The sequence below is a fragment of the Manis pentadactyla genome, chromosome 7 (assembly GCF_030020395.1).
Source record: "Manis pentadactyla isolate mManPen7 chromosome 7, mManPen7.hap1, whole genome shotgun sequence".
NCBI lineage: Eukaryota > Metazoa > Chordata > Mammalia > Pholidota > Manidae > Manis > Manis pentadactyla.
Window position 1 is genome coordinate 88,454,557 of NC_080025.1, and position 26,907 is coordinate 88,481,463.

A 26,907-nucleotide genomic window follows, 5' to 3' on the forward strand; every position below is an offset into this window, starting at 1 on the left:
TTATTGTCTTCCTTCTCCAAACTTCCTTGTCTATAACTCTTAACTCACTCATCCAATGATTCAGCAAATATTCAAGTAACTCATATTATGCGGCAGACATTTTTCTAAGCATAGGGTTTAAAAAATTTCCCCCTCAAAGTGGTAGGGATAGAGGTGGAGAACAGCAATTACATAATATGTAAAAACTGATTCAGTAGGGGAATGCACATGGTGCAATGGAGATATGAAAAGGCATTACCTCTGGGATAAAGAAAGGCTTCAGAAAAGGAGTGATTGAGTTTTGACCTGAGATTTGACTGGAAGAGTGACTAGAAGGAATTCACTGGGCAAGCTGGATGAGCAAAGGCAACAGAGTATTTAAAACCAGAAGCTGTGAGTGTGTGCAGCATGCTTGGCAAACAGTTCTGAGTCTTAGAATGTCTGAAGGAAATTAGTGAATTTGGGACTACATGTCATGAACTCTTGGGTTTTTTTTTTTTACAAATATTTAACCTGAGAGATTGGAGAGTTTAAATAATAAGAGGTACCTATATCAGGTTTACATTTCTAGAAGTTTATTCCTCTTATTGCTATAGATCTTAGGCAAAAACATTTAAAACATTTAAGTCTAGATGACAGATGACTATATATTAAAAAGATAGGCTAGAAAAGCACTTCTGGATTAGCAAGGTAAGAACCTCTGAAAATCCTTGCTTCCCTAAAAGCAATGAGAACAGAAATATCAAAATCAACTTTTTCAGAATTCTGGCAATTAACCAAGGCTACAACAGTGCTAGGAGCATTTATTCAAGAAAAATGGATAATATGGCACTGATGTCAGCAAGATGACTAATTAAGACATTCCTTTTGTATCCCCTGCCCCCATCAACAACAAAAATTTAGCATCCATCCAAGACAAAAGTACCTTTTTGGGAGTTCTGGGATCCAGCACCATATGCCAACCACTTATGCATCAGGTAATAGGCATACAAACCTTGGTTACAGACCCCGAAGTGGCCTATGAACTGGCTCCAGCTACTCTCAGGACCCTTTCTTCATGTTCTCTCCTGGAGAACACAGTCTCAGACAATCACTCATGGACAAGTGATCTTTGGAAGTTAAAGAGTACAGCAGAAAATTTACAGCACATAGCTAGAACAAAAAATAATACAGGTTTGAATGCAGAGGAGAGGGTGAGAAAAACAATTTTATTTTACTCACATTACCTTTCACCCAAGGTGGCACAGCTCAGTGCCAAGAGAAACATTCTTGGCTCAATATTTCTCCTAGTGGGAAAGTGAGAGCATATAAGTGATCTTCCAGCTTAACCAGCTAAATGAGATACTGCCATGAGGACCCATTTCTCTCTCTCCATCTAGAGTACTCAGTTGTGAGCTACACTAGTTGGGGATATGAAGATGCTAGGAGAGTATATTTGAATGGCATTAAAAGGATGTGGATTCTAATAAGCACATTGTGGACTCCATCAGGAAGATTCCCATTAACTCCTTGGGACACCTTGCCTGTAGACTGGTCAAGCTCGCTGATGGGCACCCCCAGGGTACCTCACCTATACACCCTGTGGCCAACCCCCTGTACTTGCTCCCAATGATGATATAAGTGAGTTTTGTCAGAGACTAGTGAGTATGTGCAAAACTAGCCTGAATCTGTGGGCTGAGAAGAAACCATACACTTGCTTTAGCACCAACCTTTGAAAACCTCAGTAAGATAAATGGCTGACTTCCATCAGGAACTATGGAGACTAGAAAGCAATAGGATGACATTTTCAAAGTGCAAAAAGGGATTTAACCAAGAATTCTATATTTTACAATAACATCCTCATAAACAAGGGAGAAAATAATTCACTGTCAGGTACTAAAACTAAAAGACTTTATTATTAGCAGATCTGCCTTACAAGAAATATTAAAGGGAGTCCTTCAGGCTGCTTCAACAAGAAAAAAAGAACTGGTAAATGTAACTACATAAGTTAATAAAACTTACAGTGTACATATCTTTGTCTTCCCTTCTATGTAATATAAAAGGTACATATAAATAAATAATTATAAAATTACATCGATGAGATTATAGTGTATAATGATGTAATCTGTAGGATGAGAGCATAAAGAGGGGGAGAGAATGGAGCTATACTGGAGCAAATCTTTGTGTAATATTAAAATTAAGTAGATATTTAGCTGAACTAGATTGTTTAAATTAAGATATTAATTGTAATCCCTAATGAAATCACTCAGAGAAAAAGTTAAAAAAAATAGTAAAAGAAACAACAAAAAATTTAAAAGAGTGTATCAGAAAATATCTGTTTAATACAGAATAAAGCACTTATGAAGAAATAGAGGAACAACAACAATGAAATAAACAATCACATAAGACAGATAGAAAACAAACAGCAAAATGGCTGATGCAAATCCTACTTTATTGGTAACTACATTAAAAGTAAATAGGCTAAACTCACCCATCAAAAAACACAGATGGGTAGAAAAGATTTTTAAAAGATCCAAGTATATGCTGTCTACAAGATACATTAAATTCAAAGACAATCGGATGAAAGTAAAATGATGGAAAAGTATATACCATTCAAACAGTAACCACAAGAGAGCTTGAATGGTTATACTGCAATTAGACAAAGTATACTTTAAGACAAAAATTGTTACTAAAGACAAAGAAGAACAGTTTATATTAACAAAAGAGTCAATTCATCAAACAGTTATGAACATATATCCACATAAGAAAAAAGCCACCAAATAAATGAAACAAAAACTAACAGAATTGAAGGGAGAGAGAGACAATTCAACAATGATACTTGGAGACTTTGATACTCCACTTTCATTAATGGGTAGAATAACTTAGCAGAATAAAAATAAAAGATGAACAACACTATGAACCAACTAGCCTTAAGAAATACCTATTGATCACAGCCCTACAACAGCAAAATACATATTGCTCTCTAGCTCACATTAAACATTCTCCAAGATAGTATGTTTGGCCCTTAAAAAAGTCTCCATAAATTTAAAAAGATTGAAATCACACAAATATGCCCTCTGACCACAAATAACATATCAATAACAGAAGAATGATGAATTCAAATCTGATATGATCAAAAGATGAAATCCTCTAAGTTTCAAGCAAGAAGAAAAATTATGAACACGTCTTTTAGGGGGAATTAATACAAGTTCATTTACTATTCATAAGAAAAAGACTATATGAAATTATACTCCATCATGATCACAGTGATAACTGGTAATTTATATGATTGTATATTATAATGACCAAATCCAAGAATTATTCTAAATACCTCACATTCATGAACTCATTTAATCTTTCCTAAAGCCTTTGATATATGAACTATTCTTATCATCCTCTCCATTTTACAGATAAGGAAACATAAGAGATATTATACCCCTGCCATACATAACATAGTTTATCAACTCTCCTATCAATAGGCATCAGGGTTGTTTCAATATGACGCCAGTAAGAATACAGCTGTCATTAACATTTATATGTACACAAGTGTTTTGTGGAAGCAAATGTTCATAACTCAGTTCCTCTGAAAATCAAACATTAAAATGGGTTTACATGTGTGAAAGATTTATTGATGGAAGTGAATGTGAAGGAGAAGATGGAATAGCTTTCAGAGCACAATGAGGATGTGATGGTGTGAAGGAAAGGGGTAGGAAGGATGATTGCCAAGGCAGTGTCAAGCTGCAGTTCAACTCTAAGGAAGTTTTGGCCAGACTAATGTAGGGTAATTTTAAGTATCATTAATCAGTTCAGTGAAATTGCTTTATTCTCCTTGTTTGCTGATGTTATCATTGAATTTTATCAGTTTTAGTTTTTGTGTTTACTAAGATAATCACACAGTCTTTTTCTTTACCTCTATTGATACAGTGAATTATATTGATTTTCAAATGTTAAACCAACCTTGCATTCCTAAGATAAACCTATTTGATATTGATCTATTTTTTGAAATTCCTGGAATGGTGCTTGAGAATCTCATTTTAAAATATCATGCAAAGCATTTCTTAAGCACATTAAAAATTGAGAACCAGTATAATCTCCATGTTTGCTTTATATAGCTTGTGTTATAGCCATACTATATATAGATAAAACCATGAGTTCTTGCCAAAATCTCCAGTTCTTAGGTAAGGGAACAGAGTTTATTCTAGATTTCTCCCTTTTTATATCTGTAAATCCTTTCTCATACAATTAGAATTGTGGCTTTCATTATCTTTAATATATTTATTTATTGTATAATTTTCCTTGTACATAAATACTCTTCATCCCTGCTGCCACCACATCAACTTTGTAGATACCTCTCATGACTTGAGTTTTGATTCTCAATGCCTCAGCCACCCTCCAACACATGGATTCTCTCCTCAACTTTCTTGGGCTTCAACACCTCACACTACATAGCCCCTCCATTTGGACCACCTCTTCACCCTGCTCAGGCTCTGACTGCCTATTAGGGCCACCCACCTTCTTGCATATAAACCCTATTTAGCTCATTGGAACTCATGCTGGGATTTTTTTTTTTTGTACATCCTTTTACATGAATGCCCTCTTCACCTTGCTTGGATTCTAATTGCCCATAGTAGACCATCTTAACTTGTTTGGATACCCTCCTTTCCCACCTTGGCCTCTGACGTCTCACACCATGCTCTCTCCCTCCTCAGGAACACACTCCTCACTTCATTCTTTCTCTGATTCCCCACATCAGAACTTGCCCTGTGTGCATTCCTTCTTCATCCCACTCAGGTCTGACACCCTTCTACAGGGATGCCTCTTACTTTGCTCAGGCTTTGACACCTCATGCTAGGCTGCCTATCATGTAGACATCCTTCTTAACCCAGTAAAACTTGGGCAATTTCTCCAAGCCATCTCTGCTATGTGGGCACATTCTTTACCCCAATTGAACTCTGACACCACCCTATGAGCCTCATGTATCCCACTACAATGCTGACATAGGCACTTATCTTGCTCTGGTTCACACGATGCTTTCTGGACTAAATTTTTCACTAAGAGAAGTAAAGGGAAGAGAAGGTAAAAGAAGGAAGAGTAGAAGAGACAAAGAAAGAATATAACATTCAGTATATTCACAGACTTGTGCAACCATAAACACAATCTTAGTTTAGAACATTTTCATCAGTCCAAAAAGAAACTCCATACCCATTATACAGCCATTTCTCTTACCCAACTGCCACACATAGGCAACCACTAATCTACTTTCCTTAAAGATTTATCTTGTCTGGACATTTTATATGAATGGAACCATATAAAATTTTGTATGTGTGTGTGACTAGATTTTTTTATTTAGCTTAATGTCAAGGTTAATGGCACAGCATGTATCAGTTCTTCATTTTTTTAAATTGCCAAACAATATTCTTTTGTGAGAATATAGCATATTTTGTTTATCCTATCAGTTAATAGACATTTGGGTTGTTTTTATGTGTTGCCTATTATGAATAATGCTTTATGGCATTCATGTGCAAATTTGTGTGGACATACCTTTTTCACACTTTGACTTTTATATTAGTCTGTTCAAGTTGCCATAAAAGACCATCACAGATTGGGTGCTTAAACAACAGAAATTTATTTTCTCATAGTTCTGGAGTCAAAAAATATAAGATCAAGGTGCTGGTTGGTTTCTAGTAAAATCTTTTTTCCTGGCTTGCAGACAGCTACCTTCTCAATATGTCCACACATGGCCTTCTTTCTGTGCACATATATCTTACTCTTACTGACTTGTTTGCCTTTCTCTGTGATTGCTTTTCATCAAGGTAGTGCCAGCTGACTCCCAGAGAGCAAAACATAAAAGGGACCTTGTGAAGCTAGATTTTTATTTATTAAAAAAAAAAGAAAAACAACTTTGTGTTTAGTATTATGCCATTTGCCATCCCTTGGTTAGTTTGGTTTTGCAAGGCAAGCTCTCTGAAGCTGGTTCTTTTGCTGTGACACTCTCCCTACTGTTTCCTTCAGAATGTTTCTATGGTTTGACTAAGTGAGTCTCAAACAAGGGCCATCCAATGTCAGAACATTTACACATGAGGAGAAAAGTACATTAAAAAATCAATATAATCAATATAATAGCATAAATTATATAATAGCTCAGTAATTTGTGGTGTTTATGTAGCAAATTAACTAAGGGTTTTGAAACAAAATTATGCCCTTACAATAACCTCTTCACAGGCCCCAATATGGGCCACATCTAGATACCAAGGGAAAAATAAATGAGGTAGAATAAATATTTTTTATTTAGTTAACTGTGAATTTTCTTAATAGCCCAAGTAAAACTGGTGCTTCTGGTTTCCAGCTGTGTAGTTCCTGTCTGTAATTTTGTTTAAAGGTTCTATTTTGGTTCACAGTGGACACATAAACCTGGGATATCCTCTTTAACTTCAGTTAAAGATTATCAATATCAGACTAGAATTGTCATAAAGGATTCTTGACTGACTCATTAGAGCTGGTGTTGTAATGTTTTCTTTAACTCATAAAATGCATTTACTGTGAAGCCAGGGCCTCAGAGATTTTTCTGATACATAGATTTTTCCATGGTAACAAAGATGATCTTGTCATTTTGTAATTTACTAGACCAAAGTACATCCCAGGCAAAGCACATGCTTGAGAAAGTCAGTGGATGCTCACAACAGGCAGAACAAATTTCAGGCCAAAAGTAAAGACATTACAAATGCCTAAAAAATTGAAGTCTTTATCTCTAAGGCAGGTGTTCTAAAACTGGACTGGTACCAAATTTTTTTTTTTTCCTTTTCGGTTATTGTTTTTCTAGAAGAAGTTGAAAAGGATGTTGAAGATAAAGCAGGTGTTAAGATAAGATTCCTCACCAGGAATGACTCATCCACAGCCAATCAGATGTTTTGTATCTGTGAACATGACTGGGTGGTGGCTTGGCATGGTTATGAAAACTCCCTTCAGTTCAGAAAAAAACAATAGAATACTTTTTAAACAAATAATTGAAATAATTCCCATTTTAGGGAGAAACATCTCCATAGCCACTGTACCAATTAGGTAACAAAGGATCTATTACTATATCACTGTATAGTTAGCAGCTCTGATTTCAACTTTGCCTGTTACACCAATGTGTATTATAACCTTATTATTTAAAATTCTATAGGATGATAAATTAATCTTTTAGTCCATCTAAACTAAATAAGTCAAAATGAATTATTTAAACAATAAATTAATGGAAGAGTGAATCAATAGCAACAGAGAACAGACATTGAGTTTAAGATGTTCAATATGAGTGTCTTCCAGACCTACATGCTGTTTTTCCTAGGAAGAAAATGGATTAATACATAATACAAAGACAGAAGTTCATTGGGCCCTTTGTCATTTGCCTCCTCTGGGAATTATGGCAAGGAACAGTAGCCCTTGTTAACCTGTGAACATTTTTCTCTCCCTTAGGTCATTGACTCTGGCTCAGGGGTCCAATTTTCCTTTCATTCATTAACCACATTGGGAAGCAGAGTTCCTAACCCTTTCCAGTCTAAATGTGGAACAATCACATCCCCTCACAATCAACTGCCAGTGTGCCGGGACCTTTACGTCTCACTGTGCTCTTGCAGTGACGCAAGTTTTTAACAATTGAAGGATATTAACTCAAAAACTTGTTTTCTAATTGGAGGAGCTCAAGGGATTTCAAATAAATGAACTTGTATAAACTGGAAGCTGGTACATATGCCTTTTCAATTATTTTTGTTCAGATTAGGGGAGAGGGCACTGCTAATCTCAGAAAGCAGATTTCAGGAATTGTTTGGATAGCTGAGAAGACATAACCTTGTCTGTTATCTTAGTAAAGATACTATGTATTCAGAACAATGTCATTTCATTATTTAAATATGTGCATTTTTGTTAATCCACTAGATCATTTCCTTTTATTCGAGCCATTGGAAAGAAGAAAAAAAAATATCTAATTGAATTTTAGACTTGTGCTAGACCTTTTTCATTTTCCTCTAATTTGCATAATTTAATGCTGAATTAAAAAATGTGAAGTATCCATTTGTGACAATTATGACCAAACTATTGTCTTTGTTAATAAAAATACCACTGACAAACCTATAGTGTTAGCATCATTAGGGAATATCTTTTCACTCTGTGAGATTGAAAGGAATGCATGAAATAGGGCTTTCCAGGAACTTTCAAAATGTACACTGACATGGTGAGTTAAGGAAGCTTGGTTTGGAAGAACGATAGGGAAATCCTCTGAGTCCTTTTTCATTTCCTATTTCTTCACACAAACGAGAGACAGAGAATGGTGGGGAGTGAGTGGCTTTAATGGTTAATTAAGCCTTTAGTCAGATAACATTAGATAACTCTTGAAAACAAGATTTAGGCAATTAAAGTCTGATACTGATCTTCACAAGGGAACATATTCTTTAATAAAATAATTTATCAATGCAGGAATAAGCCTTTTAATGTAAAATGATATACTAATATATAAACATGTAAAAAATTCAATATTAAGAAGTTGCCAATTCACGCACACATACACAAACACTCTATCTCCAATGGCAAAATAGCATCTTAATATTTTTTTCAGTCAGCCCCAGAATTTAGACACTTACTGGGCCAACTGGCAAAGTATGCATATTTGAGTATAGGATTGGAATAATTAACTATTCATTTAACTTTTTAAAAAACCTGTTTAAATTACAGATGTAGTTCATAAAGACATATGTCTTATAAAAGATTCACACTGTACCTAACACAATTGGCCAACCAATTCTATGAGATAGTTTCTGTTAGCAGTAAAATTTTTAGAAAAGGTGGTATTTAGATTTTTCATTCTCTTATCTGTTCTACAAATATTTTTGCTTTTTTGATTTATCTTTTATTTAAGTGAATTTGAGCTTCCTACATTACATTTATTGAATATTTTAAAATTACGTTTGATTTCCTTTATGTATACTTGTATCCTTTAGGTTGTTTTTATTTTTCTATTTGGTTTCATTAGAGCACTACACAGTCTCAACTTGGGGTAGTCAGATTAAATGATTTTTTTTTCAATGTATATTTATTAAGGACATTTATTCTTAAGTTTGTCATTGTCTTATGTTCTAGGAAAATGATAATACACAATACATTCCAGTAAGGGAAGATGGTCTAAGAATAAGTAAACAAATATATAAGATAATTGCTTTGAAGAAGGTAGATTATAAAGGAAAATTATAACAGGAACTCTCTTTCATTACTGGTGGGAATACAGAATGGTACAGCTGCTTTGGAAGACAGTTTGGCAGCTTTTTACAAAACTAAATATACCCTTATCATATGATTCAGCAAACATGCCCTTTGGTATATACAGAAATAAGTTGAAAATGTATGTCCACACAAAAACCCGCGCATGGTTGTTTATAGCAACTCTATTCATTATTGCCAAAACTGGGGAGCAACCCAGATGACCTTCATTGGTGAATGGATATGAAAACTGTGGTCCATTCAGACTATGGAATATTATTCAGTGCTAAAAAGGAATGAGCTACCAAGCCATTAAAAGACTTGGAGGAAACTTAAAAGTACATTTTTAAATAAAAGAAGCCAGTCTGACAAGTCTACATACTATATGATTCCAACTACGTGACATATTGGAAAAGGCAAAACTATGTCAACAGTAAACCCTCAATGGTTGCCAGGGGCTAGGGGGAGGGAGTGCTGCATAGGCAGAACACAGAGTAATTCTAGGGCAATGAAAGTATTCTATATAACACTTTTGAGAGTGGTGGATACATGTCATCAATTTTCAAAACCCACAGAACATACACCACCAAAAGCAAAACATAATGTAAAGTCTGGACTTTGGATGATGATGATGTATCAGTGTGAGTTTATCCATTGCAACAATTGCACCACCACTCAGGTGTGGGTTGTTGACAGCAGGGAAAGCTATGCCTGTGTGGGTACAGGGGGTTTTATGGGAACTCTTTACTTTCAGCTCAAATTTGCTGTGAATCAAAAACTGCAAAAAAAAAAAAAAAGTACATTAAAAAAGTAAATTACCGAAGAAACTCTCTCGCTTCTTCTAAATTACTTAGAGTTTTGCATTTTGTTTATGCACTGAGTAGTATGACATAAGATCTAACTTAAATTTTGCTAAATAGAAAGGTATTTCCACATGTTTGGAAAATCATTTAACTTCCACATTAACATGGGTCAGTATCTGGACTCTCTACTATGTCATTACTTATGTGTCTATGCTTATGACAATACCAAATGGTGTTAATTATTTTGACTTTATATTTCATTATCAGGCTGCATATGGTATTGGTCAAGGATTTGGGCTTTAGAATGAGACCACACAGGTATTGATGGTATGACCTTGGGCAATATACCTAGTCATCTAGTGCCTCAACTGTCAAGAGAGTAGTAGTTCCTAACTATTTTAAGTAATATATGTAAAGCTTTGAGAAAAACACCTGACAGGTAAGTGGTACCTATTACCACATCTACTAATTCTATGTTGTTACTGTCATGTGGTAGGGTAAGTATGCCCTTTCAGTGCTCTTATTTTTCAATAAACTCTTGATCTTTGTTTCATTTTGCAGTTTGTCTTCCTCATGATCTTGAAAATAAACTTGCTGCTTTCCATAAAGAAAATTTGCTGTTTTGATTTCTGCTACAATTGTCTTTATGTATTAACATGTAATGAACGAATGTTTAAATTTATGTTGAATGAATGTTTTTGCTATATTGTATCTTTCCGTCTAGGAATACTGAATGTTTGCTGATTATTCAGACTTTTATGCCCATTGGTGAATTTTTCTCCATACAGCGATGATATCTTTATGCTTATTTTAAGATTTTTATTGTTTTGTTGTTTTTATGCATGCGAGACAGCCTCTCTCCTCTTTTTCTGTCTCTTTATTTTAATTTTTGGCCTACAGGAAAATAAATAATTGGTGCTGGTATTATATATGGTCACCTTTTAAAACTTGCTTATTAGTTCTAGTGTTTTTTAAATTTGATTCTTTGTGTATCTATATTTATGAGTTGAATTATGTTCCCGTAAAAGATATTTTGAGTTCTTAACCCCAATAGCTCATGAAGTGACCTTATTTGAAAATAGGGCCTTTGCAGATGTAATCAAGTGAAGATGAGGGCTCTAATCTGATATGACTGGTGTGCTTAACAAGAAGAACAAAACACCACGTGAAGACAGAAACACAAGGAGAATGCCATGTGACTACAGAGGAAAGTACTGGCATGATGCAGAGGAGGAAACTGAAGATCAAAAGTCACCACCAAACCTAAGACGGGGCAAGAAAGTTCTCTTTCCTACAACCTCTCAAAGGAGCATGTCCCTGCTGACACCTTGACTTTTCACTTCTAGTCTACAGAACTGTGAGAGAATAAATTCTTGTGTTAACACCATCTGGTTTATAGTATACTTATGAAGACATATGACCTACAAATCATGAGAGATTTCTTGTTGCTGTTGATATATTTTTTACTGGAGTTTAGTTAATATACAATATTATACTGGTTTCAAGTATACAACACAGTGATTCAATAGTTACAATAGTTACAAACATTATTAAATCCTCACCTCAACTAGTCCAGTTACTGTCAACATAGGAAGATGTTACAGAACTATTGACTATATTCTCTATGCTGCACTTTCATCCCTGTGACTAATTTATATTATGATTGAGATTTTGTGCTTCCTTATCCCCTTCACCTATTTCACCCACTCACCCCATACCTTCACCCATGGTAACCACCAGTCACTTCTCAGTGTCTTTGAGTCTGTTGCTGTTTTGTTCATTTTGTTTTGTTTTGTTTTTAGATTCCACAGAAGTGAAGTCATATGGTGTTTGTCTTTCTCTGCCTGGCTTATTTCACTTAGCATAATACCTTCTAGGTCCATCCATGTTGTTGCAAATGGCTGGATACTTTCTTTTTATGGCTGAATAATACTCCATTGTGTGTATGTACCACTTCTTTATCCATTCATCTATTGATGGACGCTTTGAAAACCATGAGAGGTTTGTCCTTCTCTATCCAATATTTGTACATCAATCCTTTTTTCTTATGAGATTGTATTGCTTAAGATTTCCCTGCACTGCTAAAAAGTAGTGATGAGAATGGGCATTTATCTTACTCTTGAATTCATGGTTTGTGGCTTTCTGGAGTTTCTATTAGATAACACTTATCAAGTTAATAAAGTTTCCTTCTACTGTAGCAATTAGCTAGCAAATTCCATTAAAACTGAACTTGGAAATTTTTTTTTGTCATCTGTTGAGAAAATTATATTCTTTTTCTTTAGTCTTTTCCTGCTATGACTTACATTATAATATTTCATCACTCTAAAATATTCTTACATTTTTAGAAGAAACTGTAGTTGACAATGTATTATTCTTTTACTACACTGCTTGATTTAATTTACTAACATTCTGTATAGGATTTCTCTTATCAGTTCATGAATAAAGGTAACCAATAACTATTTTTTGTATGTTTTTTTCATGATTATGTTGATTTTGTAAAACAAATTGGAAGTTTTATATTTATTTCCAGCTATTTCTGCCATCTAAAACATTTTGTTAAAGATTGGAATCACATATTCCTTGAATAGAACTCATTGATCAAAATTATGTGATCTGTGCATCTTTTATGGATACTGATCTTCAGTAATAGTTGATCTCTTCAATGATTATTGGTCTGTTGAGATTTTTCTGCTCTGTCTTTTTTAGTTCTTGGGCCAATTAAATGATTTAGATGATAATTTATTCATAGAAAAGTATCTATTTGGTATACATTTTCAAATGTATTTATGTATAGTTTGTATTATTTTGTAGAGTTGCAGTAAAATATATACTACAAACTGGGTGGCTTAAAAAACAGAAATGTATTATCTCAGTTCTGAAGTCTCAGAGTCCAAAATCAAGACGTTGGCAGGTTTGGGTTTTTGAGGGCGGTGAGGAAAGGATCAGGTCCAGGCAGCTCTCCTCGGCTTGTCAATGGCTGTCTTCTCCCTGTGTCTCCTGTGACATCTTTCCTCTATGTCTCTGTCTGTGTTCTGATTTCTCTATTTTATATGGACACTAGTCATTCGAATTAGGTCCTATCCTAGTGGCCTTATTTTAACTTTATTACCTAAGTCCTATCTCCAAATAAGGTCACATTCTGAGGTACTGGGGGCTAGGAATTCAACATATGAATTTTGAGGGGCCACAGTTAACCCATAACACAGGTCTTCATATATTTTTTCTTACCTATTTAAAAACACTCTGTATCTGTATGTATGTTTTATTTCTCATCCCTAATATTATTTAATGGCATTTTTGCTCTTTTAAATGTTTTTTAGTCTTGCCCACACTTTTTTCAAATGATAGCTTTTGGCATCGATCATAGCTACTCTTTCTTAGAAATCATATTCCTATCTATTTTTTCCTTTCTTCTGTTTTATATTGCTTTTTACTCTTCTTTCTTGATATGGAGCTTTAATAATTCATTTTTACATTTCTTATTTTTTAATAAATCCATTTATGGGTAAATATTTTCTTTTAAGCATGACTTTGGTCATCTCCCAGAGATGTTAATATGTAGTATTCCAAACTTTATTTCAAAAGAGATTCTTTTTTTCATCTTGATTTTTTCATTACCTCAAGAGATACAATAATGTATTTAAAAATAAGTAGATATCTTGACTGTGATATTTGAAAAACAATGTAGGCTGCATGGTCTCTGCTTTTTGGAATATATAGAGATTTCCTCTCCTCTGTGACTTAACGCCTGGGTAATTAATGAATCCCCCAACTTTTTGAAAAAAGAAGTTTTTTTGTAGAGTACAGAGTTTATATACATACTTATATATTTATATATATTTCTTTAATCGTGTTTTTTATTTGTCTTCCAATTTCCCTAGATATTTTTATTTTTTAACCCCCCTTTATTTTTCAAAACTGGAAAAGTTAATGCTGGGACATCTTGGTGAGGTATACCTTTTGTCTAAAAGAATTAATTCTCCTAGTTTTATTCACTGGTTTTCACAATGAAATGTATTTCATTGATCTATTTATTCATTTTCTGCTCTGCCTTTCTTTTGCATTTGACTGTTTTGTAACTTCTCATTTCAAAACTTTCTTTGATAGTGGCAGTAGGTATCCCCTGTGTAAGTCTACATTATTGGAATAATGTTAAGGCAAACAGTGAAACTCGGTCTTTACAATAGAGTCTAATCTGTTCATGTTAATTTTAACTGGTGATATATCGGACATCTTCCTAAAGTCTTTTTTTTTTTCTTTTGCTATTTACTATGCTGTTGGCAATTTTTATTCTTTTTGCCTTTGTTCTCTGGATTTTTCTCCTTTTCTCCCCCTCAAGTCATTTTGAGGTTATCCATCTATTTCTTGTGTTCTAACAAAAGTTTTGATTTTTATTGCATAGGTCTACACTTAAATTATTCTGGCGAATTCTAGGATTAAGCAATATCCTGTCCCTCAAACCAATTTTCTCCCTCTCAAAACTGCATGTTTTTATTTCATTTCTAAGTTTCCCTTTATTCCTAAATTCAGTGCATCTAGATTTTAGGTCCATATTTTACTATTATATCACATTAGAAACCAACTATTATACCTAATCAAATTTTATTAGAACTCTTTCTGATTACATGAATTTGCATAACTGATTGTGGAAAACGTATAGAATATGCCTGTATGAGGTGTAATTGTAGTTAATCTTCTGGATATAGGTCCCCATTTCCTTTTAATGAGTTGCTAGCTCCCTGCAATACTGTGCAAATACCTTTGCTTTCTAAAGCAGGAGACAGAGGAGAGTCTAGTTCCTGTGAAGTTTATAATTAGTCACCCAAACAGATGCTCTGGGTATCATACTGCTCCTTACATTCAGCTTCTTTGATCTATCTTCCATGGTAATTTCTACATGGGCTTTGTACCATGTGACACTGCAGCTTCCCTGTCAGTCTGATTCTACCTGCTTTATATTTTACAGAAATAACTCCTACTTTCTAATCCACTGGTGCAGGACTGCTCTGTTGTGCATGATACCTTTTAAATCATGCTCTGCATGGCCTGTTTCTGTGTATGTTGGGTCAGCAGGCATTGTTTGCATTTTCTAATGCTATTCAGATTATTTATAAATTTAAAAATAGTCTTTCTCCTCTTTTTTTAAATTAATTTTATTTTGGTATCATTAATCTACAATTACAATTACATGAAGGACATTATGTTTACTAGGTTCCCCCCTTCACCAAGTCCCCCCCACATACCCGTTCACAGTCACTGTCCATCAACATAGTAAGATGCTGTAAAATCACTACTTGTCTTCTCTGTGTTGCACAGCCCTCCTCATGCCCGCCCCCAACACTATGCATGTTAATCGTAATGCCCCCTTTCTTTTTTCCTGCCCTTATCCCTCCCTTCCCACCCGTCCTCCCCAGTCCCTTTCCCTTTGGTAACTGTTAGTCCATTCTTGGGTTCTGTGCTTCTGCTGCTGTTTTGCTCCTTCAGTTTTCTTTTGTTCTTATACTCCACAGATGAGTGAAATCATTTGGTACTTGTCTTTCTCTGCCTGGCTTATTTCACTGAGCATAATACCCTCTAGCTCCATCCATGTTGTTGCGAATGGTAGGATCTGTTTTTTTCTTATAGCTGAGTAATATTCCGTTGTGTATATGTACCACATCTTCTTTATTCATTCATCTACTGATGGACATTTAGGTTGCTTCCATATCTTGGCTATTGTAAATAGTGCAGTGATAAACATAGTGGTGCATCTGTCTTTTTCAAACTGGAGTGCTGCATTCTTGGGGTAAATTCCTAGAAGTGGAATTCCTGGGTCAAATGGTATTTCTATTTTGAGCATTTTGAGGAACCTCCATACTGCTTTCCACAATGGTTGAACTAATTTACATTCCCACCAGCAGTGTAGGAGGGTTCCCCTTTCTCCACAACCTCGCCAACATTTGTTGTCGTTTGTCTTTTGGATGGTAGCCATCCTTACTGGTGTGAGATGATATCTCATTGTGGTTTTAATTTGCATTTCTCTGATGACAAGCGATGTGGAGCATCTTTTCATGTGTCTGTTGGCCATCTCAATTTCTTCTTTACAGAGCTGTCTATTCAGCTCCTCTGCCTATTTTTTAATTGGATTATTTGCTTTTTGTTTGTTGAGGTGTGTGAGCTCTTTATATATTTTGGATGTCAACTCTTTATCGGATCTGTCATTTATGAATACATTCTCCCATACTGTAGGATACCTTTTTGTTCTATTGATGGTGTCCTTTGCTGTACAGAAGCTTTTCAGCTTGATATAGTCCCATTTGTTCATTTTTGTGTTTGTTTCCCTTGCCTGGGGAGATATGTTCAAGAAGAGGTCACACATGTTTATGTCTAAGAGATTTTTGCCTATGTTTTTTTCTAAGAGTTTTATGGTTTCATGACTTACATTCAAGTTTTTGATCCATTTCGAATTTATGTTTGTGTATGGGGTTAGACCGTGATCCAGTTTCATTCTCTTATATGTAGCTGTCTAGTTTTGCCAGCACCATCTGTTGAAGAGACTGTCATTTCCCCATTGTATGTCCATGGCCCCTTTATCGAATATTAGCTGACCATATATGTTTGGGTTAATGTTTGGAGTCTCTATTCTGTTCCATTGGTCTGTGGCTCTGTTCTTGTGCCAGTACCAAATTGTCTTGATTACTGTGGCTTTGTAGTAGAGCTTGAAGTTGGGGAGTGAGATACCCCCCACTTTATTCTTCCTTCTCAGGATTGCTTTAGCTATTCGGGGTCTTTGGTGTTGCCATATGAATTTTTGAACTATTTGATCCAGTTCATTGAAGAATGCTGTTGGTAGTTTGATAGGGATTGCATCGAATCTGTATATTGCTTTGGGCAGGGTGGCCATTTTGACGATATTAATTCTTCCTAGCCAGGAGCATGGGATGAGTTTCCATTTGTTAGTGACCTCTTTAATTTCTCTTAAGAGTGTCTTAAAATTTTCAGGGTATAGGTCTTTCACTTCCTTGGTTAGGTTTATTCCTAGGTATTTTATTCTTTTTGATGCTATTGTGAATGGAATTGTCTTCCTGATTTCTCTTTCTATTAGTTTATTGTCAGTGTATAGGAAAGCCACAGATTTCTGTGTGTTAATTTTGTATCCTGCAACTTTGCTGAATTCTGATATTAGCTCTAGTAGTTTCGGAGTGGAGTCTTTAGGGTTTTTTATGTACAATATCATGTCATCTGCAAATAGTGACAGTTTAACTTCTTCTTGACCAATCTGGATTCCTTGTATTTCTTTGTTTTGTCTAATTGCCATGGCTAGGACCTCCAGTACTATGTTAAATAACAGTGGGGAGAGTGGTATTTTTCCTATTTAAAATGGTCTGCTCAGGAAGCAAGTCAGAAGCATTTTATTAGTCTGCTGTCTTCTAACAGATCTCTTTATTAACCTTATCAATTGTCTGTTGCTGTCCTCTATGCATAACCTAAAATCCTTTTTTTAAAAGCAGTATAGAAAGATCTTACCCTGTCATGAAAATAAGAAGATTCTTACAAGAAATCAGATAGCATAATTTTCCTTCTTCTCTCTTTTTGTCCTTAGTGTCACATGGCAGTCAACTGTTTCTGAAGAAATTTGGAATACATTGACTCCAAGCAAGTCATTGTGTTCTTTTAGCTTCATCTAAAAATTTGTTATTAGAAGAAAATTTTGAGAGGTAACTGTACTAGAGAAGGAATAAAAGAAAGTATGTTTTCTTAGTCTTTTCAGAACAGCCCCAGCTTATCAAATTTTGATGTCTGAAATAATTGGTTTGACATCAAATATTTTACCTGGCTTATGCACTGGAGATAGTTGGATTTTGGCTAGTGTTTTAGGAAACATAAACATGGCTTTCTAGGTAGTTGGAAAAGAACTTCAGGAAATAAGATGTGTTTCTTCCTATCCTCTACACTTCCTCTGCCATAGAAAAAAAGCCTTTAGAATTTTTTTCATTTTACCTAATCTGACTCCACACAAGGATTACTGAACTTAACTTCCTCCCATACATAATCCATTATTCTGCAGTACATCACCCACTAACCAATCCATCTGGAACTTTATCTAGTCATTTGCCAAAATCCTCCTCCCTCTTAAAGATGTTCTGACCCACCTCTGAATTTTCATTTCCTCCCACTCTACTCAAGTGATGAGCTCCTTCCAGATGTCAAACCCACCTACTCTCCTGAGAGAAAATATATGCAAAAATCTTGCTTCACTGCCAACCATTCACCAAGGTAGGAATGAATTTTCCTAACTCCATCTCAAGTAGAGAAAGAACCCATTTGCAACTGGAAAAAAATTGTATCCCTTTTTTAAACTTACCACAACTCTACCAAATATATCAAGTCAGATGAAAGACATTTATTTTATTTCAGTCTCAACCATTTTTACAATTGTTATAATACATACATATACATGCAAACACACACCATATTCATGATAAATTGTATCCAAATGACTCATTTATATATATTAACTTTTAAAAAACATCATACTATCACATCCCTGAATTATTTGGAGGCAGAATTCCTCAGTATTTCTCATATAATTGCATTTTAACTCACCTGTTTATAATTTCTTATAGTTTCTTATTGATAGCTTATAACACTCACAGAATTATATAATCTTAACAATAGAAGAGATCATAGAAATAATCTAATAGAGCTTCCTACTTCTAGCATAGAAGCTTAAATACATCTAATTTTAGGTGCCTACTATTTTGTGATGAAGTTTGTCAGTATTCATTTATTTAATTAAGCAATACTTACTGAGTGCTTTACTATGTCCCAGGCTTAATCTAATGGCCGGGCATAAGTCAAGGATGGACACTTTCAAGGAAATAACATTTTCATAGGAAGAGACAAAAAATAAGTAATAAACCTAATGATTAATCAATGATATAATATGATGGTGTAATCTTGGATTTTACCCACTTGTAAGTGAGTAAGATAGATACCCTGTTACTGTCTCGTGGTAACTTGCATTAGACATGAGACTCCAGGGTCACAGACAAGGTTACTTTTTATGCCTACTTCAGCAAGCAGCATATTTTGCATGGGGATTATGCAGATGGGACCATATAGATGCTGTGCATACAGTAGAGTTGTATCATAACTGAGTAACATAAGGTATGGGGAAATCACCATTTTATAACAAGCAGAAAATATGCCCTTTTCTTGGCTCAGAAAGAAACATTAACTCCTTTGTCAAGATTGTCTGCCACCATATCAACTGTGAGAAATGTCCCAGTTAAAGAGCTACCAGGGCTTTGCATTCTTGACATACCTAGCAAGGTGTATGGACGCACAAGTGACCCTTGAAGGTGATTTCCCACAGGATGGAAGACGATAACTGCTATGGAATAAGGAACAAAGTAGATCAGGTCATCAGAATGGGGGAAAGGATGATAATTTGCAGAGTTTAAGAGATGGGTAAATGTAGATAGGCTAGGCTAGGTTATGCTGTAGGAACAAATTATTCAGAATTTTAATAGTCTCCATTGTTTTCTCCAGTCTCCTCAATTGGCTGTTTTCTTTTGTGTGTTTTGCACTGTATTAATTTATCCAGCAGTTAACCTAAATGGCAGTATTATTCTGATATAATCTACTTTGTTACAGTTGAAAGCATAAGTCTGTCAAAATTTTTTAATGTTATAATTTAGAAATTGGATTACAGGTTTATGAGTCAAAAGACCAACTTTGCAACTTTCTGATACCTGACTGTAAGCAAGTTAATTATGTACTCACGGCCTGGGTTTCCTCACATGTAAAATGGAGACAAATGGATTTCCTACATTACAGAGTTGTTGTGAGAAGGTATAAGAGTAATATTTACAATGTGCTAAGCATAGATCTGGGTACTGGTGAAGCACAAATCCACATTACAAACATTCATATCAGTCAGGTTCTGCTCCAAAGTACTTGCTCATCCCTCAGCGGAGTAGAGATGTTGTATTTCTTTTTAAATGAACCCTTGCCAATGCATAGTAATAAACCTTTTTTTATTAGTATCAAACATGTATTTAATAATCTGTACAAGAATCTATTCTGCAATTGTTGCCAAGCTTACTTGATTGTATTTTTTAATTATGCCATTTAAAATCTGACTTTTTCTGTCTACTGCCTTTTGGCACCTCAACTGCAAAATTTCCCTAATACCACCTACAGTATTATTATACTATAATAACATTTAACTTATATATTCTCTGTAATAAAATTTTACATCCCTAATAGAAACCATGACTTTTGTTGTTATTATTGATAATATTCTTATCATCATTATGAGCACTAAATACATCACTGCATTCAATAACTATGTGTTGAATTTAATTGAGGAATAAGTTAAAAGAAATAAGTTGGAAAAAGAAATATTCCCTTTCCATTTTAAAAAGTTGAGAAGATATATAGGGATTCAGGATTCTTAAATTTCTGCTTCAAGAAAATATTTTATTTCTTTGATCACCAGAAGATAAAAAATGTTAAGTCCAGTAAAATAGATCACTTGTTTTATATATTCCAAAAGATAGAAAATACTTCCAAAGTATTTATTTATTAATTTCAGAAACCAGTGATGGCTTATAACAGGAAACATTAGCCTGTGGTAATATATGAGAGCTAATATACTATAAAAATTGCATTAACGTATTTTGTTACTTGAAAACAATTGATGTTATAGTTTGGTTTTATGATTAAAATTTCCAGGCTATTTGGTAAGAGAGATAACTCAGGGAAGGTATAAACTCTGAAAACCTCTCTTTAAGGGTCCCTTGCCTGCTCTGGTCAAATAGACCATTCTTAAGACAAGGCCTGGCTTGTTAAACCAGGAGACTTACCTGTAACAGAACTTTGTCTAGCTCTGACTCAGTTCTTTGTCTACCCTTGGTTTTGACAAATTCCTTACAAGCATTGGAGGAAATTCCCTTTCCTTACACTTTTTACATTTGACTTTTATTCAGATCTTTGGTTTCAGTTTCTCTCCACAGAGGGGTCAAGTTCAAGTTTTCTGCTTAGGGCTCCATCTATAATTCTAATAATTGACAATATGAATCTTTTACTGTATGGTATAATATCACTTAGAACTCTCTGGAGAAGCTCTTTCTCTTGAGCTCCTATAGGATACATTGGCCATAGCATTGTCTAAAAACCAAACTCATTCAAAGAGATGAACCCAAGCCCATCCAAGGAAAGGATATAGAGTATTGTAAACAGTGATTTTAATACTATGTACTGTTCGAGAGTGGTCTTGGATTTGAATTGACCGAGTCAGGATACACAATAGACTTCACCAGCAACAGGCTGGCTTAGCTTTAAGAAAACCACAACAGTGTTATCTGTCAAAGGTACGGTTAACATATGATTGACAGATAGTAACTGCACTAGGTGGGGGAGGATGAGGATTAATAGTATGGGTAACTGTTGAACCACTGTGTTGTATACTTGAAATCAATGTAAGATTGTATTTCAACTATACTTCAGGTATGGTTAACATAAAAATATTTCAATACTAATAGCATTTGTAATATGTTTTAAAAAAGCATTCATAAATTGTATTAATCAAGATACTGGAAACATATACAGTACCATTCAGTAGCTAACATACTATTTATGGTACTGCTATTGAAAATTATAAAAATATTTAACATCAGTCTTGAATCTCTCTTCCAGTACAGTCATTCCAAGAAATTACCTCCATATTTGGATCTGGGGATACCATTACAGATCTCTGAATAATCTGCTTATTATTTAATGCCATTCTTCTGGAAATCTTCCCAGTATTAGATTGTAACTGTTCTGTAGGAAGGAACATATAGAAACGCCAATTAGCTGGCCAGGCTCCATAAGCATTTTAAAGCTGGTATTTAAGAGGGGCCCATGGTTACTTTGATTTTACAAATTTCACGAGGTGATAATTTCCTAGCCATCAGAATTAATGAAAATTCAGGAAATGTTAAACTTCAGGGAATATAAAACCTCACATAAGAACATTTTAGAAAAAGGATCCAGTATTCTTTGAAAGTGACAAATTAGGTCTTTGTTTTCACACATTAGAGGGAGAAGAGACGGTAGAAGGCGAGGAAAGGGATGGCAGGCAAAGCTGGATCTAAAGCTCCCAGCAGACACATTTTAATCCTTCACTGCCCCTGGACATGGATGGGTCTCATTTAATTAATTAATCTTCACATGATCTGTAAGAATGGAAGATATGCTACATCTCTTGTACGATGCGGTGACAGGAAAGGTAGAGAGAGTTACAGACAGAGGAAGTAAGAGTGAAGCTTGCCAACTTCGTAAGAAGGCTAAGATAATGCAGATGTCCATTCATGACCCTTCAAAGGACTTTGTTCTAGAAAGTGCTGACCACTCTTTAGGGAATTCAGTTCTCACTGCACTATTCTTTAGGGTAGTGAAATAGTATATAAGAATATTCCCTATAAAAGGGAGAAGGCAAAATACCTCTGGATTATGTAGATTTAATTTTCCCTTTCCCCCAGGAAATGCATGTCTCACTTAACTAAACAGAAACCTTCTCCTTTGTAGCCATCAGCTTGAATGCTATTTTGAACTCTTTTAGGAATGGCAGGTGTATCTTCCAGGGACACCTCTGTGTACCTGGGGTAATCCTTTGCATAGCCCCCACCTCTCTTTGTGCTTTTAGTGAGAAAACAATAAATCTGGATGTAGATGGGGAAAGGGCTTATAAACAATGGTGCTTTGTATAAGTGGCCCTTTGGAAGGCAGTTTAGTCAGTCATGCCATTGCAGGCATCCCTCAGTATATTTAAAATTTTCTGCTTTATGATCGATGAGTCTGGTAACTCCGGGGGAAAAATCCTGGGGCAAAATACCTTTGAAACCCAAATCAGTCAAAGGTAGAAATAAAGTGGGAGCAATCCATTTATTGCTTACAATCAGTTGTCCACTTCTGCTCCCCATGTCTCTCCTGACCCAGCTGCACCCCCATCCTCTCTAGTCTAGATATGCCCTCACTCCCCCAAGTAATTACCTACTGATATGGAGACAGACTACTTCTTTCCATCCTTTGGAAACACCTACTGATATGGAGATGCACTAAAGCCAGGTTAGAGATTCTGTAAATACTGCAATGTTACTCACAGGTCACAACAGTAAATTGGCCTGATAACACTTTTCTTCCGTTTTCACACTGCAGTTAGGAACACAGCCTGAAATAGAAAGAATCAAGGCCGTGGGAGTCTTCTTTTACTGTGGCTACTTTTACCAGCTAAACTTAAAATGGGTCTTTTCCATGTCCATTTCCTGCATATTCTTGATCCAAAGTTTTTTTCTCTGCCTTTCATGTTAGTAAAAAAAAAACTCCTCATTGTGCCCGAGTACATATAATAAAATGTAAAATAAAAGAAGACTAAATGTTTAAAATGAAAAGTCAGCAACCAACTAAAGAGCCTAGCACCAAAAAACAAAAAAAAAGAAAGAAAGCAGGTGAAAAGGTTACAAAAGAAAAGAATCTGGGTTTCTGAGAGGGGCTTAAATATAAACAGCCCTGTGACCATGGGTTCAATTAAAGAAGAATAGAAAGGTTGGACATGTGTATTAAGGCAAACAATTTTTAAAAATTTAATCCTCAGCTAAACTAAGAAATATCCAAGAAAGGCACTATTTGAATGTCTACCCATAAGTCCAAGAGGAGGAATCTCTAGGGGTTTTTTGGAGAGAGCAAGTCTATTACAACATTTTCCTGGCCCAACAGCCTCCTTAAGAGGAAGTGAACAGAACTCAGTCCCCAGGCCAAATTTCAGGCTCAAGTGGATGGACTGCCAGGACATCCTACACACCGGACAAAGGCAGTGAAGCCAAGACAACCCACATTCCCATGCTTTTAAAAACTGGGGAACCTCAAGGGGGTACTTGATTTATGTGGAGTAACTGGTCTGCCCAAATACATTTCAGAAAGGAAGCCTTTTGGAACACTCTCACCTGGGATTGAGGACTCTGGAAAATGGTGGTAGAAGAAGGAAAGAAATTACATTGCTCCTTGGCTAACCCTTTGGGGCTCTTGGAAAAGAGCCTAAGGTTGGGAAAATAATAGCCAGCAATTATTGAGCACTTTTTGTGTGCCATGTCTTTTATGTGTAGAAACATCTAGTCTCACAAAACTCCTACAGGGCATATGCAATTACTACATCAATTTTTACAGAGGAGGAAGTAAAATAGGACAAAAATGATTGTATTTGAGCCTAGATTGGTTAACTAATCAGTGAACATGCTGTGAATATGAAATGAAAGGCTAGCAAATGGGAGAGTCTGGAATCAAACCCAGGACTGCCTGATCAGGGTCTGCATTCTTGACAACGTACAGGGCTGGATGAATGAGCCACCACAAAAATCATGAATGGGGAAGCAGACTTAATACACATATTCTCTGTTTGATTTCCCAGTAGAATCCATGAATCTCATGAGTAAGAGTTGTCAAAGAAGACTGTTAAGAATTTGTCTGTACGACAGTAAGATCATAGAGGTCCCAGTGCTGCAGGGTACAATTTGCATGTTTATTTAGGCTCTAAAATTTGGAACTTCTATTAATTGGTCTTACTCTTTTATCAACTGTTGTCAATCTAATTTATTGATTTTAAAATAATGAAAAGTAAAATTTTAAATTAAGTGACTATAGTATTTTATTTCCCGTGCTATTCCTATATCCATTCACAGACATTCTCTCTCTTAATCTAAGGTCCAATGTAGTGGTTAGGATAAAATATGCATTCAATAAGTATTTGTAAAATAATGAGTTAGGTAGTATTTCCCTCATTTTACAGATGTGACAACTGACCCTCAGAGAAAACTTCCCGAAGACCACAAGACTTCATGTAGGATTCAAATTTAGTTTTTCTAACTTCAAAACCCATACATTTGGTGCAATATCAGAAGCCACAAATTACAAAATTATGTTGTTATAGAAATGAATAAAGTGAGTGGAAAGGAGATTACACTTGTGCAGTCTCTTAAATAATGAACAAACCTTTCATGGGACAAAAATGATTGTATTTGGGGATGTGGAAGAGTGTAGAGGGAAATATTCTTGGCCACTGCTTCTAAATTTGTTCATATCATAGCACATACAATATTTCTGTAGTACACTGTGGGAAATGAGGAAATCTCAGCTGATGATAACTTTCCTGAGTACTCTGGCCACCCATGACTCTGACCAACTATCCCAGGAGTTGAGGGGATCATATCTCATCACACTTTTAAACCATTGGCCACATACAAATATTCCAGATTTACCTGTTCAGAGGCTTAGTTCTGTGCAGATAAAGTAGCATGCAAAATGTAGATAAGAGGAGATGCATGAAATATTTTTGAAGTCTTGAGAAATGCAGCTTGGTTTAGGAGACGTTGTAAGAGATGATATTGGAGAATAAGCAGAGTCAGATTATGAAGTTTCTTATATGCTATGTATTGAGATTGCAAAATTACAGTAAGTATACAATAAAAACCCTAAAATAATATAAAAGCAGAGAGAAAAGGATTTTCCTCTATCAATTTTTCTTTAGTACCATCTTATGTATTTGAAACTATATTTGTAACTCAGGGTACCTTGCTGTGATACGGTAGTTGATATTAAAATTTCCCACTGAGATCAACTGTTAAAGCTCAATAAAATGAAACAAAATAATAATAATAAAAAAGAACTGTCTAAAATAATTCTTCAATAACTAAGACAAAAAGAGATTGAGAAACCAAATTCCTGAAGAGAAAGGAAGGGCACTGAAATGAACCCCACCTTTGTCTTCACTTCATCATATTTGCTGCCAATTCCCAGCCCTGAACATGGAAACCGATCACAAAGCAGGAGCCTAGAAAACTGCAGGAAGACAAAAACTTGGGCCTTTGCCAGAAGAGCCATAATTTGAGGAGACCAAAATCAGGGGACTTCAGGAAAGTGAGTCTGACAGTTCACATAAAATTTCTACTCTAAGGATTCACTGACTTTAAAACAAAGAGGAACTCTGAGACTTTGCTCAGAAGTTAAGACAGTGTAGCAGAGATTTTGAAAACCTCATAGTGCTAGAGAAGCAAAAAGCAGTTTTCAAATCCCCCAATAAGAATGATCCCATTTAAACATTTCATATTTTTCTTACATTGAGATTCCTGCAAACATTCCTGCAAACAAGGAGTAAGAATAAACTAAAAATAGGCTAGTTTTGCCTGGACAAAAATGATCTGCCTGTACTTAAATGCAGGTTGGAAAAACAAACACACTAAATCCTCTTTGGAGGAAGATATCTAGAGCCTCTACAATTTCTTCTACATATGCTTTCCAGCATTCAATAAAAGCTTTGAAACATGTCAAAACAACAAAAACAACAATCAAACAACCAAAAAGAAAGAGAAAAGAGATAGGTACAGATATATAGGTTATCCAAATTTGGGAGATATACATAGATTTTTAAATAGCTGAGATTAATGTATTTAATAAAATAGATGACAATTTGAAAAACTTCACCCAATAACAGCATTATTTTAAAAAGGAATCAGATATAAAGCTTAAATAATTGAAATTAAGAATTAAAAGATGAATTTAATGGCATCTTAGCAACTGCAGAAGAGAGAATTAGTGATTGGACTTTAGTAGAAAATAATTCAGAAAGAAGCATAAATAAAAGGATGGAAAATTTACAAATCTAAGAAATAAAAACTATTATAATTAAAATTTGGCATTGTTGCTGATTATAAGTTTTATATGGATTAATTACATTTATATACTAACTATAAACATTAAAAAATAAAAAAGTTGAAAGGGAAATCAATTTATAATAGTTTGAAAGTCATCAAATACCTAGGAATAAACCTAATGAAATTGTAATACCTCTGCACAAAAATCCATAAAATGTTACAAGAGAAATCAAAGAAAATCTAAA

At 34.9% G+C, this 26,907-nt stretch overlaps 1 long non-coding RNA gene across 1 annotated transcript in view; it reads right to left on the bottom strand.

The window, feature by feature from the left end:
* Positions 1-26,907, bottom strand: part of LOC130684288 (uncharacterized) — a 65,857-nt gene that overhangs the window by 1,055 nt on the left and 37,895 nt on the right. The window contains exon 2 of the long non-coding RNA XR_008998501.1: positions 974-1,131. This is a non-coding gene — a long non-coding RNA (uncharacterized LOC130684288). The remainder of the gene's footprint in view (positions 1-973; positions 1,132-26,907) is intronic.